The 22,711-nt window shown below is 40.7% G+C and overlaps 2 long non-coding RNA genes across 2 annotated transcripts in view; one reads left to right on the top strand and one right to left on the bottom strand.

Moving 5' to 3' along the window:
- The window catches only part of LOC120538726, a 47,686-nt gene extending 42,403 nt beyond the window's left edge, over positions 1–5,283 (bottom strand). Inside the window, exons 1-2 of the long non-coding RNA XR_005635506.1 lie at positions 5,225–5,283; positions 4,388–4,522 (exon numbers count right to left, since the gene is read on the bottom strand). This is a non-coding gene — a long non-coding RNA (uncharacterized LOC120538726). The remainder of the gene's footprint in view (positions 1–4,387; positions 4,523–5,224) is intronic.
- A 61-nt stretch (positions 5,284–5,344) lies between these two features.
- LOC120538727 overlaps positions 5,345–22,711 on the top strand; it is a 39,851-nt gene continuing 22,484 nt past the window's right edge. The window contains exons 1-2 of the long non-coding RNA XR_005635507.1: positions 5,345–5,402; positions 7,531–7,717. This is a non-coding gene — a long non-coding RNA (uncharacterized LOC120538727). The remainder of the gene's footprint in view (positions 5,403–7,530; positions 7,718–22,711) is intronic.

The raw sequence follows: 22,711 nt of genomic DNA, 5'->3' as shown, positions 1-22,711 counted from the left end.
GTGCACTAAAGGAATTGTAAATATTTGTGTAAATAAACGTGTGTTTGGTGAACTAACGATGTCTGTCTGTCATTGTCTGGGGCCAGTTCCACAATATATAGTGGCATGGCTAAAGTGGTCAGTGTGTTTTTGTGGGTGTGTGCATGTGTGTATTCAGCCGGCAATGAACAGATTTCCCTTTTTCAGTTATTATTGACTAATAATGTCTATTGTCTACTGTCTATTGTCCATTAATGTCTCATCGCTATTCAATAATGTCAATACAGATGGCATAGAGATGGCTTTCCAAGGTGAATCCACATGGAAGTAGATGAACGGCAAAGTGACGCACACAACTTGTCCCCTTTTGAAATGGCTGAAGTGCCAATGGTTTGCTTTTGTTTTTTTATCTTAATAAAGCAACATGGATATGCTGTTTTGCAATATTTGATGAATACTCTATAACATTTTTGTCTTGAAAAATTGATGTACGAGGGACGTTCAAAACGTTTCCGCACTTTTTAAAATGACAAATGACATCACTTTTCTTCATAGTCACCTTCATTTACGATGCAATTTTCCCAGTGTCGTACTAACTTTTTAATGCCCAATTATTATTCCTCCTGCCTTCACCATTTCCAATGAAAATATAAAAGTGCGGAAAATTTTTGAACGTCCCTCATATTTAGTAAGTTTTAAGGATTTGATCTTCATGTCTGGACTGGTGTACCCTTAAGCCCCACTGTAAGTTTCATTCACAGACAAACCATTTCTAAAATTTGTAAACAATACTTCACTTTAGAACAAAATTGAACGTGGCAAAATCAATTTTGTCATTCAATCCCATTTTTTTTTTTCAGTTTAGGAAAAAGTGAAACACTTTAGGCGTTATCATGGTGGTGAGACGGCCCTCCTTAAAGTATTTAATGACATCTCTATTATTACTGACTCAGGCCCTTGTCCTCCTTGACCTGTCCGCTGCCTTTGACACTATTGACCATGAGATATTGCTGTTGAGGCTTGAACATCTTGTTGGGCTTAAAGGGGCTGCTCTTAACTGGTTCAGGTGATATGTAACTGGTAGACACTTTTCAGTGACTTTAAATTCCTCTTTTTCGTCTACTGCTCCTCTTAAATATGGTGTTCCTCAGGGATCCATTTTGGGTCCTATTTTATTAACTATATACCTTCACCATATTGGAGCTATTTGTAGGAAATTTAACATTTCTTTTCAATGCTATGCTGATGATACTCAGGTTTATATTCCCATCTGCAATTCTGCAATAAATCAACTGCACAACTGTCTTTCTGAACTAAGATCCTGGATGGCTAATAATTTTCTTGATCTGAATCAAAATAACACAGAGGTGCTTATAGTGGGTCCATCAGCTAAAGCCCAAATTGGTCTTGGACTTCTCGGCTCTTTCTCTGTCTTTTGCAAACCGCAATCTTGGTGTTATCTTTGACAGTAACCTCTCTTTTGAGAAACAGATTAATTCTGTAGTCAAGAGTTGCTTTTTCCAGCTTCATCTATTAGGTAAGATCAAGCCTTGTTTTATCTTCTAGGGATCTTGAGAAAGCTGCTCATGCTTTTATTTTTTCTCGACTCGATTACTGCAACTCGCTGTATTCCGGGATTAGCAAATCTGATACGCAGGTTACAGTTGGTCCAGAATGCTGCCTCTCGCTTTTTGGTTGGGGCAAGAAAGTCTGATTCTGTTTCTCCAATATTAGCTTCTTTACACTGGTTGCCTGTCAGTTTTCGAATTGATTTTAAAATCTTGTTGCTAGTTTTTAAATCTTTACACGGGTTTGCTCCTGCCTATTTATCTGAATTGTGTCCTTTACAGCAGCCATCCAGAGTGCTTAGATCTTCTGGTCAGTTGTCTCTTGATGTCCCTCGTACCGAGTGTAAAGCTAAGGGGGACAGACAGGGCTTTTACAGCTGCTGCCCCTCGGCTGTGGAACTCTTTACCTCCTCACATAAAGGAGTCGTCTACAATTGAACTGTTTAAAACGAGATTGAAGACTCACTTCTATTCACTTGCATTCCGTGACCTTCAGTAATACTGATGGTTTCCTCATTGTGATTATGTAATCTGACTTCTATTTATTATTTATTTTATTTCTGTTTATGTTAATTGTATGTTTTTTCTTCTTTTATTGTAAAGCACTTTGGCCACAGCATTCCTATGTTGTTTTAAATGTGCTATATAAATAAATTGACATTAACATATACTGTATAGTGATAAATTACGGGTTTGGCTAAAATGGGAATATCAAGATGTTGGCTTCAGGAAGTTAAAATTCATGTCCTTATCCCTCTTCTGCCAAGCACCAGGCAAAAGGTGCCATATCTTCAATTAGCAATACAAGATAGTTTGTGCCAACTGGAAATGGGCTGAGAGGAGACAGTAATAAAGAAAGCCAGAAGTCCAAGACCTGCGTGACTTGGTGCTGGTAGAAGTAGACTCAGTTCTGTGAGTCATAAACAAAGCCTAGAAGGTGGTGCCCATATCTGAAGGACTTCAGGGTAGGAAGACAGTGCCAACTGACTCAAAACCCTCAAAGGGACTCTAATTTGTTCATTTTCTAACAAGTAGGAATAAAAGGATTATTTTAATAATTTAGGAAACTACCCATATCTTCACCCTCACATAAAGGAGTCGTCTACAATTGAACTGTTCAAAACGAGATTAAAGACTCACTTCTATTCACTTGCATTACGTGACCTTCAGTAATACTGATGTTTCCTCATTGTGATTCTATAATCTTACTTCTTATTATTATTTATTTTATTTGTTCATTTATTTTATTTCTATTTATGTTATTCATGTTAATTGTATGTTTTTCTTTTATTCTATTGTTGTAAAGCACATTGGCCACAGCATTCCTATGTTGTTTTAAATGTGCTATATAAATAAATTTGACATTGACACCCAAAGCACTGAGTATTTAAACCAATCGCAAAAACATATTATCTATATATATAATTCACTAAGGCAAGACACCCATGGAAAGCACGCCAGAAGGGGCGTGGATTCACTAAGCCGCCGACAAGTAAGACACCTATGGCGCACGCAGGAAGGAGCCACGCCGGAGGTGAATCGCCATATGCAGCGTGTAAAACGGTTTGCGAGTAGTGACGGGTCGTTCTTGAACGATTCGTTTATTTTGAACGAATCTTTAATGTGACTCGGGAAGAACGAGTCGCCTCTGGGAGTGATTCGTTCAGTCGCGCATGCGCATTTGGCGCAACTTCCTATAGTTTCTGTATTGGAATTGATTCACCTGTTTCGAGTCTTCTGGTTTTTCGAGTCGTTCGTTCATCACGTGACAGCCCCATAAGCTTAACCAACTCAGTCTGAGCCGGAAACAGAATTGATTAGTTCATCTCTCGAGTCTTCGGGTTCGAGTCGTTCGTTCATCACGTGACAGCCCCATAAGCTTAACCTATGCAGTCTGAGCCGGAAAGAGAATTGAACGAAATGACTCGAAAGATTATTCGTTCATTTTGCTGAACGAGACTCAAATATCCAAGTCAGTAAAATGATCCGAACTTCCCATCACTATTTGTGAGGGGTATCCCTTGGGATCCTTAAAACAATCCTTTACAACTGAGGTTAAAGCACAATGAAGTAAGCAGTCTTTAAAAACCGAGTTTTCGGTTACGACGCACGACCGCATGCACTATAGCAAACTGTTTTACACGCTACATACAGCAATTTGCATCCGCAACAAACATGCGTCTTCTTAGATGCTCTTGCAGGAACACGGAAAGTCTACGTGAGTCACAGGTGCATCTGGACTGTGCAAAGACGACAACGACTCAAGTGACGAGTTGGAGGTGGGCACATGAGCGATGGTGGTCCGTCAGTTTTCAGTCACGGACGATTGTGTATTGGTTCGTTCCGTGCATTGATACAATTTTGCTTTTCTTGCTGATTTATTACATTACCGATTTTTCAAATGTTAATTTTCTCCCTGTGCATAAAAATCATTAACAAACCGACCTGATTATGCGGTGTATTGTACGCTGCGGGTTGGCTAGTTGCAGATAAAACAGCAGAGATTTGGTGGTCTTTAGGTGTTTCAGACGAGTGATACATGATTATTCGATTGAAAAGTGGCCGTAGTGGGTGGATGCCAAATTGAAAAGCAGATTGGACAGCAAGGGTAGTGCTGGAAGGGGGAGTGGCCAAGAAAGTCACTGGCTAGGAGTCAAAGATCACCCAGTGTCACCCCATTTGGAAGCCATTCTCTACATCTTATATGGTTGACCAAATACTGCCTCCCAAAAACATGCCCATAGGTGACTACCTAATTCACCTACAGAAGTGGCACTCAGCAAATTAATTAATTAATCAATGATTGCATATAAATAAAGTTGTCTTGGAAAATTCCAAACCTATCCGATAAGTTCTGGGATACACCTGATTGCTCTCCTCTGCACAGCTTCAAGTGCTGCTCCATCTCGTTTGTTCTGTGGTAACCAGAACTGCACACAACACTCCAGATGCGGTGCAACTCGTCCATTATATACCTAGGAAAGAACAGATTAATGCATCAGGTTAAATACTTTTTTAGGTTCGCTGCCTTCATGGTCTTCATTTTTAGACACCCTGGGACCTTCTGGATCATTTAGTTTAAAATTCAGCTTGCCTTTTCACTTATATATCAGATCTCTCCCAGTTTCCTGAGCACTGATTATTTGTACTTTTCAGCCTTTGCATCCTGCCTTTCTCCATCAAGCTCATAGTAGTTGAGTGCACCAGGTGCCATGGCAGGGGATGTCATGTTGTGTACCCTGCTCTGATTCAAAGCGCCCCATCTGGACCGTGTCGGGCGGAAACGACTCGTGCGACGTACGAGGTATTTGCTGGCGTCTACCTCCCTGCTATTTCTAGCATCCCCTCCTCTTTCTCTGCGCGTTCTCCTCTCATTCATGATCACCGAGAGAAACTAAAAATACCGCTTGAGCTAAGAAAAGCTCGGCTGCCTGTGTCATAGTAATATTCAGACTAAAATAGATCGGAGGGGGTTGGGGGAGGGGTGGTTGCTTTGTTGAGTCATGGCTTCTGAGAGTTGGAGGGGGACGGCTGCCTTGGTGATGACGAGGATTTAGAGGGATGATCATTTTAAGTCGTTATATGACGGAGTATGGTCAGTAAACCTTCGTCGCATTATTGTGTAATATGTTGTTGTTTTTGTTCTAATAACTTCCTTGACAACCACGCATACTTACATAAGCAACGGTCTTCTCAAAGCACTTGGAACTACAATCCCCACCAAGGCTATCGTGTACAGTCACTGTGGTTCCAACCTGCCTTTCGGTAAAAATTTAACTACATTTCCCACAATTCTTCGCCAACGTCCGCATCCTGAGAAAGAGCGGATTAGAAGAAAAGCCGGCCGCCGGTCAGGTCAGCTCCTTCACAGAGTCAAACAGCGTGCATCCATTTTTGGCAAAGTTTAATAGTGTACATTTTTTAGATGTTAGGTCGTTGGCATGCCTTAACCAGGTTCTGCAAATTGTAGTAATGTCGCTTTAAATTACTTCAGCGATTTACCGTGCGATGAGGCGGGGATTCTTATATAATGAAGATATTTCGTTTATGCGGGTTTTGTTGAGTATATCTGGCACTTAATTCAGCAGATCGTGTTTAGTTTTGCCTCATTAGAATGAACGATTACGATCGGAGCAGATGAAATACGATTAAAATACAATGTAGTTTACCAGATTGCTAATACGTGGTGTGCAGCGCACGAATAACTTCGAACCGGCATGTGTTTTAAATGTGTGTCAGTCATTATCCAACCCGCTATATCCTAACATAGGGTCACGGGGTCTGCTGATTTGCAGGTGTAAAGACGTTACTGTAAGGAAAGCCAGATTAATATTTAACGATATCACATTCTGAAATGCACATATCTTTAAATGCAGACCGGCTTGTAAATATCAAAAACTCAATTCAAAATATGTCATATGTCAGAGTACTCTTCCTCACATTTTAAGGTATCGTAGATGCATTTACACATATCTCAGAAAACCTCCTGCGTGCGTCAGGACAACTCAAATACATTTGTTTAAATAAATTCAATTTTATGTTTGAAAAACCAGAACATTATTATTATTATTATTATTATTATTATTATTATATAATTCACTAAGGGTACGCAAGACACTATGGAGGAATATGTCGGACAAAATTAAATAAATAAATGCGTAAATAAATAAAAGTACTGTGAAATGTGAGCATAAATAAATAAATGTGTCATGAAATGAGAGCCTAAATAAATAAATATGTCATGAAATGACAGCATAAATAAATAAATGTGTCACGAAATATGTTTTTTGTTGCTTATTTATTTATTTCATTTTGTCCGTAACATTCCTGCAAACCGTCATGAAATACGACTTGAAATAAAACTGTCACTTTCACTCGTCAAAGTTGAGAGGGTGGACTCTAACACACCCTCTAGTTACTGATTGGCGAATCGAAGCACAAGAATTGATTAGAAAAATGCTTACTACTGCCGATGAAATGGATTCTGCCAAAGATATTACATATTTCAGAGAGAGAATTAAAGATTTATCGGAAGAAATTACAATGTTGGCGGCCCTTTTAGACTCCGATATAAAAGAAACTATTTTTGAAATTATCGAAGAACAGGTGGAACGGACTCTATTACACTCCAGTTTAGGTGACACAGTTCCCTGCTCTGGACGTCCATCCTTTGACATTCCAGCTGATTCAATAGGACACCTTCTGTTATGCGGTTTAAAAGTACGACAGATTGCAGATCTATGTGGTGTATCGGAGAAGACGATCACAAGGCGAATGAGCCAGTTTGATATACGGTAAGCTGCAACGGCTGTATTAGTTTAGGTACTTTGAAATGGAATGCCCAAAGCAACTCCAATTAATATTTTGAACTGAGAATTTGACCCTCGTTTTACGAGTATAGTCAGGTGCATATTCGCAGCTACTTTTTCAAACAACTTTGCCACTGATCAGAGCTGTAGAGTATTCTATTGACTCAGCTGGAATGTCAAAGGATGGACGTCCAGAGCAGGAAACTGTGTCACCTGAACTGGAGTGTAGTAGAGTCCGTTTCACCTGTTCTTCGATAATTTCAAAAATAGTTTCATCTACAGTATATCGGAGTCTAAAAAGGGCCGCCAACATTGTAATTTCTTTCGATAAATCTTTAATTCTCTCTCTGAAATATGTAATATCTTCGGCAGAATCCATTTCATCGGCAGTAGTAAGCATTTTTCTAATCAATTCTTGTGCTTCGATTCGCCAATCAGTAACTAGAGGGCGTGTTAGAGTCCACCCTCTCAACTTTGACGAGTGAAAGTGACAGTTTTATTTCAAGTCGTATTTCATGACGGTTTGCAGGAATGTTACGACAAAATGAAATAAATAAATAAGCAACAAAAACATATTTTGTGACACATTTATTTATTTATGCTCACATTTCACAGTACTTTTATTTATTTACGCATTTATTTATTTAATTTTGTCTGAAATATTCCTCCATAAGACACTGACTGCAAGCAAGACAAAGAGCCACGCCCACCAACTTACAGAGCCCCGCCCGCCAACTCTAAGGCCATGGGATATGCTTAACAGAGCCCCGCCCGCCAACTCTAACCCTCCTCCCGCGTCATGGGATACGGACGACAGAGCCCTGCCCTAACCCTCCTCCTGTGTCCACCGTCCCTCTCGAGGTATGTGCTCTGCCTGCTCATGTGCCTGCACGCAACAACTCACCAAACACAGCATCAGTCGCTTTTGTCTGTGCTACAGTCCACATGAGAAAAACACACACACAGGCGCGTGAGAGAGGCACACACACACAAGCACGCGAGATAGACACACACACACAGGCGTGCGAGAGAGAGAGAGAGACACACATAGGCGCGCGAGATAGACACACACACAGGCGCACGCGAGAGAGGCACACACACAGGCGCACGAGTACATTGTTGTAATGTTACTTTTCTTGGTTCTTTATTAAATTACAGATTTTTCAAATGTTCATTTTTTTCCCTGTGCTTAAAACTCATTAAAAAAAGTGTTTTTAGCGAGCGGTTTTAGTTTTCTGTTGTTCAAGGTTTTCTCAGTGTTATTCAATGTTTTTACATTTAGTTTACTTTTTTGCTGTGCATTCTATGGTATAATTAACTATATTTGTGCTTAAAAACTTAAAAAAATATATATTTATATACAGTTCGTACGGTCTGGAATGGATTAATTGTATTTACATACAATCCCATGGGGGAAATTACTTCAGTTCACGACCACATCAGTTTACGACCAGAATTTTTGAATGAATTATGGTTGTAAACCGAGGTTCCACTGTATATATAATCAACCAAGTCGCCCGACCATGGGGTACACACGACAGAGCCCTGACCGCCCACTCTAACCCTCCTCCCACGTCCACCCTCGCTCTCGAGGCATACGCACTGCTTGCTCTTGTGCCCGCCCCCAACACGTCACCAAACACATCCTCACTCGCTTTGGTCTGTGCTACAGTCCACATGCAGCTGTGAGCCACGTTGACTGTTCACGTTGATAATTATGCAGCATATGCTACGCCGCGGGTTGGCTAGTTATTATTATTATTATTATTATAGCGCGCATTTGCTTCATCCCGGGTATGATGTTAATCTACATCCAGCCTTGCAGGCAGGACCTCCAATTTACAGGGAAAACTTTGGGATTGGTGGCAGGACTGGCACTCCAGCCATCCTTAAAAATCTCACACTTTTCCATTGTTGTGCTGAGGTGTCACCTGTTGCATGGCTCTACTCGAGTCCCAATCTGGGTGGTTCATCGTGTGATGTGCACAGAAACACACTTTAAATGCATGCTCCCAACCCCCCTCTCTCTATATATTAATAATTATTATTATTATGCTTTTGTAAAAATGCCAAATTTTCCATTGTGGACAAATCTATCTATCTATCTATCTATCTATCTATCTATCTATCTAAAGAGAAAATTAAAAAGTGCTTGAAACTTAATCCTGCGCTTTTAAAACGAAAGGTGCCAGAGTGGTTCTTCAGAGCAATACCATAGAGAACCATTTTTGTTTCCCAAAAGATCCATCCACATGAAAGCCCCAATTAAAAACTTTATTTATGTAGGTTTGTTACAGGCTCCATACAGTAAATAACCTCAAATAGATGGTAACAGATTTGTGAAATACATATTCTTTGTGCAAAAACAAAGTAATTGTATTGTACTATTGAATTTCTGAGGTGGTAATGCTAGATTGGCCATCTAACCGACCCCCCATGAAGTGGATTGCTTGTGTTGTTTTTTTGTGTATTTAGAGAGTCAAGGCTGGGCTTTCCATAACAGAGCCTGATAAAGCCAATTGAGGCATTGCTTGTGTGATTTTGGGCTAAACAAGAAACAAATAATTGTTTATGTTAAAAGGACTCTTGCTGCCTACAATTACATGGGCTAACTCTTGGTTTTCTTAATCTGTTAGTGACCTTCAACCCACCATACATTAAAGATTTTCTTATTTTCTACATATTAAGGAGTTTTTCAAAGCAAAAGAACCAACTTCATATGCAAAGAACCCTTCCCAGAATGAAATGTAAAGTCTCTATGAGGAATCACTCAGCTCAGTTAAGAACCATGAAATGCCCTTAAAGAACCAATACTTTTAAGAGTATGCTTGAAAAACAAACACATCCTTATTTTATTAGTACCAGCACATTTAAATTTGAACATGAAATCATATATGACAATTAATTTTGTGTTCTGTTCTCTGCTAACAGTTTACATATTGAAGTCTTAATTCTTACACTTAGAATTTTCAATATGTTTAACTAGTTTGTGAATTCACATAATACTTAATTCAGATGTGTGTTTCTGGAATATACCATTTATCTAAAGCTGATTGGTGAAAATTAAAATATTAAAACAAATTTGTCATGTTAATAAACCCAACTGATTAGAGGGAGTGCTATGTATGTCTTTAGTCTTCCATGCTCTATTGAAAGATGCCATGTGGGATTCCACCCAATTCAAGTCAATTCATTCCTTTATTGTCATATGTACAAGTACAAGTACCATGTACAATGAAATGCTTTCTTGGATGTGCCCCCACAAACAATAAACATAGAAACACAATAAATAAATGAATATAAATAAGTCAATAAATAAAACCAGAATCCTAGGAATAAAAAGAGACAATGGCAGAAGTATATGTGCAGGTAGGTGTGGAGGTGACACAAGGTTACTGATTGTTCATGAGTCTGATTGCAGTTGGGTAGAAACTGTTCCTGAACCTGGAGGTGTGCGCTCGAATGGACTTTAGTCGCTTCCCCGATGGGAGGAGGGTGAAAAGTGACAGTGCAGTTCACGGTTCACTTTCCCGAGACAGCGTGTAGTGTGCATGTCATGGATCCCGTGATCTGCTGTGCTGTATTCACCACACGCTCCAGAGCTCTGCAGTCCTTGAACTGAGCAGTTGCTATACCAGGATGTGATGCATCCTGTCAGGATGGATTCCACAGTACACTTGTGGAATCTGCACAGGGTTGTGGGGGACATCCGGGCCTTACTCAGTCTCCTGAGGAAGTAGAGGCGCTGTTGGGCTTTCTTGACTACTGCCGCAGTGTGACTTGACCATTTAAGGTCATCAGTGAGGGTGACTCCGAGGAACCTAAAGCTGCTGACTTGCTCCACAGCCTCACCTCCGATGTAGATAAGACTGAGCTCTGTTGCCTGTTTGCGGAAATCCAAAATCTTCTCCTTAACTTTGCTAACATTGAGGGTGAGGTTGTTGTCCTGACGCCATTCTGCCAGGATTCCTCCCTGTAGGCCGTCTCATCATCTTTGCTGATCAGACCTATTGCAGTGGTATCATCAGCAAAGTTGAGGATGGTGTTAGAGCTGTACTTAGCTACGCAGTCATGAGTGTAGAGAGAGTAAAGCAGGGAGCTCAGCATGCTGCCCTGCGGGGTGCCAGTGTTGATGGTGATGATGTAGGAGGTTTTTCCACCAATACGTACTTGCTGAGGTCTTCCAGTGAGGAAGTCCCGTACCTAGTTGCACAATGAAGAGCTAAGCCCCAGATCCAGGAGTTTAGTGATAAGCTGGGATGGAATGATGGTATTAAATGCAGAGCTGTAGTTCACAAACAGCAGCCTGGCATAACAGTTCTTGTTCTCCAGATGAGACAGGGTGGTGTGAAGTGCTATGGAGATGGCATCCTCAGTGGACCTGTTGCAATGGTAGGCAAACTGGAGGGGGTCCAGACTGTCGGGGATGATGTCATTGATGTGTTCTACCACCAGCCTCTCAATGCATTTCATTTAGGCTTCAACTCATTTGGATGATATCCTAGGAAAGAAAAGAAAAAGTCTACACTATAAGAGCCAAATGAGACTAACAAGCCATAAAATTAAATAAGGTCTGAGACTGGCAAAGATTGGTTTCTATTGAAGCAATTGGGTTGGAATTAAAACCTGCAGCCACTGCGGCCCTCTAGGCCTGACATTTCCCAACCCCTGTAGTAACCATTGCTCATGGGTCTGGCTTCTCCAGGTATTTGTGCCCCCCGGAGAGTCCGTGTCCACTTGTGGAGTGTATCCCTCTCAGGTCCAGACCCAGGGTTGCTTCAGTATCTTTAATTGCACTGTAGATATCTCAGAACAATATTTAGATATCTTGAAATAACCTCCTTTTCAGAAATATCACAAATTGTGCTTGAGATATCTTGCAATTTATTTTAAGATATCCTGTGAGCAGAAATGCAGTTTTAAGATATCAGGAAATGTATTTTATGTATTTCAAATGTGACTCAATGTGAAAATATCTGAAAAACATTCTGAGTGACCTTAATTGCATTTAGAGATGTCTTTAAATAACATCCAGACCATTTTGAGATTCACATTATATGAAATACATATAATGTATCTCTTAAGTGCATGTGAAATGTCCAAAAATGCATTTAAGATGTCTTGAAATAGATCTATTATCAAATATGGTCTAATTCATTTTGCAATACCTTAAAATACATTTCATATCTTAAAATAAATTTTGAGATGCAACATCTCTAAATGATATTTTTGCTTGCAGGTAAACTGTTAGGAGATTACAAACCCCTATGGATACTGCGATAATATCTAACCAGCATGTCAATGAAAGACACGTTCCTGATGTTTTACTCAGTTCTTGTTCAATTAGATGGGTGTTTTCAGCTCTTGAGACGTATTTTACGATTTGCAGCTGTGGGTAACGCTGGCATTTTTAGGGAGTATTGTATTTAACATACAATTGGACATAATTGCAAGTAACAATGGAGAGGAGTCGTTATTACGGTGGCTTTAAGTATTAGTAATTGTAGTTTTGTCGTGTGTGCAAAGTGCAGCAAAATTCTTACAATTATTTTTGATTGTTTATATGCTTAAATCTAAAGTATTCCACAGCTAACAAAACCTTACACTCAATTAGCTATACATCAGCACATATTTGCACAAGTATAAGCTGTGACAGATAGGGGGCGCTATCGCTCCCTTGACCCCCTGTCCACGACTCCAGACACCAGGTAAAAGTCCAATAATCGACTTTATTAATTTGCCACAGTGCACAAAGCACCCTCTCCTCCACTATATTCATAAACCAATAACAATAATAAACAATAAACAATCCTCCGACTCCCAGACACGATGCCCTCCTACCACCCAGCTCAGCTCATTGTCTGGGAGTTCCCATGGTCCTTTTATAGTTTCTGACCCGGAAGTGTTTCTCATCCTTCAGTCCATAAGTCCTTATCACTTCCGGGTCAGATAAAAGTCCTTTTTCTCACCCCAGAAGTACATCATTTCTTCCCTTCATATGACGTGGAAGTACATAGGGCAAATAGCACTCCCCAAGCCTCCCTATAGCGGCTCCTGGTGGCCCCCATGGTATCCAGCAGGGCAGTCCATAAAAACTACAATGTCCATGAGGCTCCGCTGGAATTCGAAGACCTTCCATGCCGTTGTGAGGGCTCCCTCTAGCGGCCTGGGGGTATTGGCCGGGATACAAAGCCGGCCATGGACCACAAAGTCCATTGTCAGCCTTACGGTTTTTGCAAAACACTAAGCACACTTGTATATGTTAGATGCAGAAACATGTCACTTCCTTGCCATTTCAAAGCACTGCCTTTCAAATGACCACATCTACTAACCAGTTGGTTAAACACAACTGCCAGGTGTGCAGACACTCTGGGCCTTAATTGTAGACATGCCAAGGCAACAGGTGAGTTGATCTGTCCTCAGCAAAAATGGAAAGCTTTAGAGGAAGAGGAAGATTGAGGATGAGAGGGGGAGTCCATGGAGGAGAAGGAGGTGGAGGCTGTGGTAGAGGACAACACAGAAGAGGGACAGGACAGGCGCATTAAAGAAGAGGACTGAAGTCATGAAATGAAATTTGTACTACACTAGTCGACCATGTGATAAACCACGGATTAACACTGACAGAGGCTGGAATGAGAGTTCAGCCAAATCTCAGCAGATACACAGTGGCATCAGTAATTCAGACATTTCATTGAGAACACGTCTTCTGTCCATCGGTAAATCAGTAGATTATTGTATGCACAACATCAGCACTTTTTGGTACCCATTCCTGTGATATTGAACAGAAGCCTGCATTTATTTTGTTAGGTCTACATAGGATTGAGGGCCAAGAATGCCATGAAGGAAGGGGCCCCATATTCACACAAGAATAACAAAGTGATCATAAACACGTTTTTGTCCAATAACGCAATAAGACTTAGAGATTTTCAAACTGATGTAGTCAATGACCACACAGTTTTCAGTAACGTCCAACAGGTCTCACTTTCAACGATAGCCCAAATCCTTAAAAAACATCAGGTTTAAATGAAACAACTTTTATCGAGTGCCATTTGAATGAAATTGAGAAATGGTAAAAGACCCGCAGCATGAGTATGTGGAGGTAAGTGCACTGCACACATAACTTTTTTACATGTAAATTCCTGTATAGTAGACCATTATTGCACTACATAATGTTGTCTTTTATTGTATTTCGGAGACTTTCAAAAGGATGCTGAGGAAATCCCACATGAGTTTGTATGCATTGATGAGTCTGGGTTTAACTTCACAAAAGTCAGAAGAAGAGGAAGAAACATCATTGACCACAGGGCTGTTTTCATTGTACCAGGGCAACATGAGAGTAACATTACCCTTTTCTCTGTCATCACACAAAATGGGGTCCTCCACTGCTATGCCAACTTGGGATCTTACAATACCATACTTGGTATTCTCACATTTTTGGACCGATTACACAATTCCTTCACAGCAGCATACCAAACAGACCAGATGTTATATGTTGTCATCTGAGACAATGTATCTTTTCACCGATCTCGTCTGGTCCAAAACTGGTTTCATCATCATCCACAGTTTACAGTCCGATACCTTCCACCCTACCCTGCCAGACCCTACCCTCCTTACTAAATCTCATTGAAGAGTTTGTCTCGGCGTGGCGGTGGAAGGTTTACGATCTCCAGCCCTAGAGTTGAAGTCAGAAGTTGTCATACACTTGGGGTGAATTCTTTAAAACTCACTGTATAACCTGTCCCCAGATTTTATACTAACAAACTATAAATTTGGCATATCATTTAAGCTCTCATAAATTCTCATGATGGGCAAGGTCCTGCCCCAGTTGCACTGGTCACAAAGATGGATAAGGCACAACCTCTTTGAGGGCCTCAATATGGCTTATAAGATACACCTTATCAGTCATGCAAACCTGCACATATTGAAATGCAATGCAAAGGTGTACAGTGGAACCTCGATTCACAAACGTCTCGGTACACGTACAACTCGGTTTACGACCAAAACGTTCGCCAAACTTTTGCCTCGGTTCACGACCACACACTCGGTATATGAACAAGCCAGTTTCCATCTTGGTTTGTACATGTTCAGTCTCTCCCTGTGCAGCGAGCAAGAGAGAGCGCGACACACACACACAGGCAGTGCGAGAGAGCATGACACACACAGGCAGCGCAAGAGAGCGTGACACACACAGGCAGCGCGAGAGAGAGACACAGACACATAGGCGGCACAAGAGAGCGTGACACACACAGGGAGCGCGAGAGAGAGACGCGCACACACACAGACAGCGCAAGAGAGCGTGACACACACAGGGAGCGCGAGAGAGCGTGACACACACAGGGAGCGCAAGAGAGCGTGACACACACAGGCAGCGCGAGAGAGAGACACAGACACATAGGCAGCGCAAGAGAGCGTGACACACACAGGGAGCGCGAGAGAGACGCGCACACACACACTTGATTTTGTTTTCACTTCTGTTTCCAGCGATCTGTTCGTAGTGTGCATTGTTGCAATGTTTTTTTTCTTGGTGGTTTATTAAATTACGGATTTTTTCAAATATTCATTTTTTTCCCTGTGCTTAAAACTCATTACAAAAGTGCTTTTAGCCAGCGGTTGGTAGCGCTATAGCGCGAACCCTTGCAGTTTTAGTTTTCTGTTGTTCGAGGTTTTTTCAGTGTTATTCAATGTTTTTACATTTAGTTTACTATTACGCTGTGCATTCTGTGGTTTAATTAACCATATTTGTGCTTAAAAACTTAAAAAAATATATATTTACATACAGTTTGTACGGCCTGGAACGGATTAATTGTATTTACATACAATCCTATGGAGGAAATTGCTTCGGTTCACGACCAAATCGGTTTACGACCAGAGTTTTGGAACAAATTATGGTTGTGAACCGAGGTTCTACTGTATTAGGTTTTAATTCATGTCCATACGATTACTCATTGAACATGGCCTAACTAAAAGCAAAGGAAACTCATTACATTTCACTTGGTGCCTGCTTGGCGTGCATTGTCTTTTTTTTGCTGCATTCTATTTAAATTGGAAAGTCAGAATTTCCGAGTTCCTAGTTAGAATTTTCAACTAGAATGCCCATTTAAGTTGGATTTCCAACAGAAACTCGGTTGGGTCTGTCAAGTTTGTGTTTGTCCGACTTTGAATCCAAAATGGCAACGTACACAGCAAACTTTAGTGAAAGCTGTAGTATTATGCAGTTCATTAGCACTTCTGTCTCTTTGTGTCTTATTAAATCAGCTGTACACACAGTACTGTCCAATTTCTATCTGTGCACATGCTTCTGCGGTGCTTAGATATGGAAAATACTGTGTATTGTGTTGTTATAAAGAGCTAATTATTTTGATGGAGCAAGCACAACAAAGGTTTTTCTGGATGCATCCGTATCACTTATTAGTTTTACTGGAATGTAAACAACTCATGTGTGACGTCATTCCCAGCTCCACCTTCCGAGGTAAATGGAAGGCAGCATGTCTACAACCATGCTTTAATCAAGCCAAAACTAAATGGAATCAATCGACCAGTCAGCATCAAGTGGTGTGAAAAGGGCCATAAACAGTAGGAGGAAGAAGGTGTTTATATGTAATCACTGACCGTTTTGTAACACGGTATGTTAAATCACCAACATGAGGAGAAGCCTGGTTGTATTTAGTATTTTGTAATAACTGGGATAGAATTCACGGTGCAGAGATGATTAAACCACTGCGGTCAAGTGACTGTAATATAATATCATTTCTTCATCTCCCTGAGCCAGACATACAATATAATACATTATATACAGTCTTGGCCAAAAGTTTTCAGAATGACACAAGTATTGGTTTTCACAAAGTTTGCTGCTTCAGTGTTTTTAGATCTTTTGTCAGATGTTTCTATGGTATACTGAAGTATAATTACAAGTATTTTATAAGTTTCAAAGGCTTTTATTGACAACGGTGAAGTACTGCCTTAAAATTTTTATTAACAAGAAAAGTAAACTTTTTTAAACGGAGCGAAAATATACCAATAATTATTTGTTAAGGATCTCTTTGTATACCACATTTTGTGTTCGGCCATCCGGTTGTAATATGACCAAGCTGTGCGCTGAGCTTACTCTTGAGCATGCAACGTACAGTTGGCCATGTGAACAGTAATCTTGTCTCAAATCTCACAGCTTGGATTGCTGCTGTCATAATCGGTTTGAGTTTCATGGTTTGTTTCAATTACGTTAGTATTTGCAGGACTTGTGTTGAAGTGACATTTGGCATCTGTCAAGCGTTGTAAGGATACAACCGGTTTCATCGGTAACTTCACATCCAGCTGTTGAGAGTTTAAACATTCATAAACATCAAAGTGTCCACTACTCAAATCGTCACCTGTGAATCTAAGATGTTTACGAGGCATTGGCGGTTGTCTAAAGGTGTAAAATATTTGGCCATTTCAGTACACTTGAAAGCGACAACTGAACAATTCAGCGGCAGCCATCAACTCACATGCAGATCCATAGGTGAAGGGCTTAAGCATTTCACTCTTCTAGTGCTCCTGTGTAGTATAATTATCTCCTGTGCCGTCATCAGTCCACACCTTGAACCTGTCCCAGTCATTCAATACATAAGACACAATGTTCCTCCGGATATCAAGAGTGAGCCCGGTATGGCCGTGCAATATGTAACACAGAGAATTGAAAAGGCAGGTGCCATCTCTGGGCATGGAAACCACTCGGTAAGTGACAGTTATTTGATTGATGGTGATCACCTCGATAGACATGGTAATTGGGGTACGGTTGGAACGATAAAGGAAATGGGCACCTGAACAATGTAAACTAAGTCTAAAATACTTATACAATAATTATAATCGTAATAAACGAACAATAAAACAGCGGAGAAGTCGTGGATTAAATGAAAAGGCTGCAGTTATCAGCAGGGAGACATGAATACCGTGGCGAAGCAAGGAAGGGAATGAAGAGACCGGAGCGATGGACGGCCTTATATAGGCAGATTTCTTGAAGATGGGCCCATAGGTAACAAAGACCATTGGAAAGTTCAATATGGTGGCTGACAGTGGTGTCATGCCACCGAAATAAGTACGTACATCGGTTTCAGTTAGCTCAGGGAAGCTGCCTACCAAGTTTCGTGAAGATGGAGCCATAAATAAGAAAGTTTAACATGGCGGACATTGTCAACCGTTATGACCGTTAGGTGTAGAATGTCGAAATGAAACCTCCATAACTTTTGTAAGTAAGCTGTAAGGAATGAGCCTGCCAAATTTCAGCCTTCTACCTACACGGGAAGTTGGAGAATTAGTAATGAGTGAGTCAGTGAGGGCAACAAAGAACGTTGGAAAGTTCAATATAGCGGCTGACAGTGGCGTCATACCACCGAAATAAGTACGTACATCGGTTTTGGTTAGCTCAGGGAAACCGCCTACCAAATTTCATGAAGATGGAGCCATAAATAAGAAAGTTTCACATGGCGGACGTTGTCAACCGTTATGACTGTTATGCGTAAAATGTCGAAATGAAACCTGCATAACTTTTGTAAGTAACCTGTAAGGAATGCGCCTGCCAAATTTCAGCATTCTACCTACACAGGAAGTTGGAGAATTAGTAATGAGTGAGTCAGTGAGGGCTTTGCCTTTTATTGGTATAGATTACATTAAGTTTATGCAAAGAGTCCGTATTTGTAGTGTTGGCCCTTCTTTCTTTTTCATTACCTCTGTAATTCACCCTGGCATGCTGTCCATCAACTTCCAAATCCTGACTGATGGCAGCCCATTCATGCATAGTCAATGCTTGGAGTTTGTCAGAATTTGGTGGGTTTTTGTTTGTCCATTTGTCTCTTGAGGATTGACCACAAGTTCTCAATGGTATTAAGGTCTGGAGAGTTTCCTGGCTATGGACCCTGTGGCGAGCAGATGAGGGTGGTACCCAGCCGGGACCCCCAGAAGGAGCAAAAGAGGGATTACGACTCCTCTGGACCACAAGGGGACAGCCGCCCCTGGTTGGTATGGGGACCATGGGAACAGAGCATGGAATCTCAACCCTATAAAGATCCTCCAGGTGATCTTGGGCATCAAACTAAAAGAAGTGGGAAGTTGAGAGCAAAACTGGCTAAAACACAGGAAGCAGAGGGTTGCAGTGTGAGGAACGTTGTTAGAATTAGGTGATGTTAAAACTGGTGTCCATCAGAGTTCAGTGCAATTTGTAATATACAGAGATGTGAAATACTATTTGCCCCCTTCCTGATTTCTTATTCTTTTGCATGTTTGTCACACAAAATGTTTCTGATCATCAAACACATTTAACCATTAGTCAAATATAACACAAGTAAACACAAAATGCAGTTTTTAAATGATGGTTTTTATTATTTAGGGAGAAAAAATCCAAACCTACATGGCCCTGTGTGAAAAGTAATTGCCCCTTGTTAAAAATAACCTAACTGTGGTGTATCACACCTGAGTTCAATTTCCGTAGACACCCCCAGGCCTGATTACTGCCACACCTGTTTCAATCAAGAAATCACTTAAATAGGAGCTGCCTGACACAGAGAAGTAGACCAAAAGCACCTCAAAAGCTAGACATCATGCCAAGATCCAAAGAAATTCAGGAACAAATGAGAACAGAAGTAATTGAGATCTATCAGTCTGGTAAAGGTTATAAAGCCATTTCTAAAGCTTTGGGACTCCAGCGAACCACAGTGAGAGCCATTATCCACAAATGGCAAAAACATGGAACAGTGGTGAACCTTCCCAGGAGTGGCTGGCCGACCAAAATTACCCCAAGGCGCAGAGGCGACTCATCCGAGAGGTCACAAAGACCCCAGGACAACGTCTAAAGAACTGCAGGCCTCACTTGCCTCTATTAAGGTCAGTGTTCACGACTCCACCATAAGAAAGAGACTGGGCAAAACGGCCTGCATGGCAGATTTCCAAGGCGCAAACCACTGTTAAGCAAAAGAACATTAGGGCTGGTCTCAATTTTGCTAAGAAACATCTCAATGATTGCCAAGACTTTTGGGAAAATACCTTGTGGACTGATGAGACAAAAGTTGAACTTTTGGAAGGCAAATGTCCCGTTACATCTGGCGTAAAAGGAACACAGCATTTCAGAAAAGAACATCATACCAACAGTAAAATATGGTGGTGGTAGTGTGATGGTCTGGGGTTGTTTTGCTGCTTCAGGACCTGGAAGGCTTGCTGTGATAGATGGAACCATGAATTCTACTGTCTACCAAAAAATCCTGAAGGAGAATGTCCGGCCATCTGTTCGTCAACTCAAGCTGAAGCGATCTTGGGTGCTGCAACAGGACAATGACCCAAAACACACCAGCAAATCCACCTCTGAATGGCTGAAGAAAAACAAAATGAAGACTTTGGAGTGGCCTAGTCAAAGTCCTGACCTGAATCCAATTGAGATGCTATGGCATGACCTTAAAAAGGCGATTCATGCTAGAAAACCCTCAAATAAAGCTGAATTACAACAATTCTGCAAAGATGAGTGGGCCAAAATTCCTCCAGAGCGCTGTAAAAGACTCATTGCAAGTTATCGCAAACGCTTGATTGCAGTTATTGCTGCTAAGGGTGGCCCAACCAGTTATTAGGTTCAGGGGGCAATTACTTTTCACACAGGGCCATGTAGGTTTGGATTTTTTCTCCTAAATAATAAAACCATCATTTAAAAACTGCATTTTGTGTTTACTTGTCTTATATTTGACTAATGGTTAAATGTGTTTGATGATCAGAAACATTTTGTGTGACAAACATGCAAAAGAATAAGAAATCAGGAAGGGGGCAAATAGTTTTTCACACCACTGTACATGCACAATCTTGATATAAACATAAAGAACAAGCTGGTTAAGTTTCCAGAGGATACCAAATTAGATGGAATGACTGCTAAACCAGAATCAGCCGAACCATTACTGAGGGACATGGACAGCATACAGGCTTAGGCAGATTTGTCTTAAATGAAATTTAATGTAAGTAAATGTAAAGTAGTGCATGTAGGGAGGAATAATGATAGATATGAATACTCAATGGGAGGTCTGAAAATTGAAAGTGCCCCCCTATGAGAGGGAAGGGGGAATTCATAGTGGACTTGTTACTATCAACATCCAGACAGTGTACAGAAGCCATTAAAAAAAACTAAAAAGATGTTAGGTTGTATAATGTGGTGTGTAGAGTACAACCTATGAGGAGAGACTGAAAGAGTTGAGCCTTTTCAAGATTAAAAGGTGACATCATGACTGACGTGTTTAAAATTATGAAAGGAATTAGTACAGAGGATCCAGGCTGCTATTTTAAAATGAATTCAGGAAAGACATGGGAACACAATTTCAAAATTGTTAAGGTTAGATTTTAAACAAACATTAGAAAGTTGTTCCTCACACAGAGAACCATAGACCCATGGAATAAGTTTCTAAGTAGTGTTGTAGAAAGTAGAACTTTATGCACCTTTAAATATCGACTTCATTTTATTTTGGAGAAATTAGGTGGATCAGATTGGCAAGCTTTGTTAGGCTGAATTTCCTGTTCTTGTTGAGATTTGTCTCCTGTTCTTTATAGGCAGTTCATACAGTACATTTTCCAAAAGCCACCTACTTCAATGCGTGATCAGAATGTATTCTGCCAGCCTTAGGGCATAATGAGGAAGAGGTTCCGTCCAATGTACATTATGGATTATTGTGTTTCTAAAGATGTTGAATTCAGAGTAGTGGTTGTAAGGTGTGGCATGGCAGCACAGTGGTTACTGATACTGCCCCACATCTCCTCCCCAGCCATGTACTGTCTCCGTGGAGTTTTCATGTTCTCTCCATTTCTCTGTAGACTCCCCGTCTATAGCCATGTTAGGTTGATTGGTGTTGAAGTGTGTGTGGCTGTGCTGTGTCGAAGTCTTATTGCTGGCTTTTTCCCAATATTACAGAGATAAACACAGGGCCCTATGAGTTGAAATGGAATTTGTTGGTTTCATAAAATTGGTATGTAGCAGTTAAAAGGTCTATCCCGTCATTCATTTTCATAAGGCACATTCCAATTTAAAGTCTCAGGAAGCCCAAAACTTCTAGTCTGTATAAACAGACCTGCTCGGTTTATGAGGGAATGACATCATTTCTGCCTCAAATGCAGTACAATAAACACCTTCTTTGGAGACTTTGTTCAATTTCCTGGAATTATTTGCCTTGAGACCTGTGTTTCCGTAGCCTGTTCAAGAGGTTATTCCCTTAAGCTTTGCCCCTTCTGGAAAAATAAAAAAATCAAACTCACTGATATCCTCAACTGAGTGAACTGATGGTTTTTCTGTTGAACTACTACCCTTGACTACAGTTTCCGAACTAAAGAAATTTGACAAACGAGGGGAGATCATTCAGTCCATCAAGCCCTGTTGTTTAGCTAAATGCGAAACTGTCCCAACATCTCATCCAGATTTTTCTTAAAGGTTGTCAAGGTTTCTGCTTCAACTCGATGTCTTGGTAGTTTGTTCCAGAGTCCCACAACTCTTTGTGTGCGATTACACTCCAAATCGTAACCTTAGATCGTCAAATGAGGGTCTGCTTAGAATTCCAAGAACCAACTTTAAAGAAGTGGTGTTATGCACCTAAAATCTGGAATAGCTTGCCAATAGAAAGAAGGCTAATATGGTGGAGCACTTCAAAAAACTGCTAAAAACACATTACTTTAACATGGCTTTCTCGTAGCTTCGTCTTAGTTTAATCCTGATGCTCTGTATATTCAATCGATTATTATTATTCATGGTATTCATATTCAAAATCCGTACTAACCCCTACTTTCTCTTCTGTTCTTTTTCCGGTTTTCTGGGGTGGCGACCTGCGCCACCACCATCTGATCAAAGCACCATGATGTCCCTACATT

This window comes from Polypterus senegalus, chromosome 11 (assembly GCF_016835505.1).
Source record: "Polypterus senegalus isolate Bchr_013 chromosome 11, ASM1683550v1, whole genome shotgun sequence".
Lineage (NCBI taxonomy): Eukaryota > Metazoa > Chordata > Cladistia > Polypteriformes > Polypteridae > Polypterus > Polypterus senegalus.
This window is presented reverse-complemented; position numbering and strand designations above follow the sequence as displayed.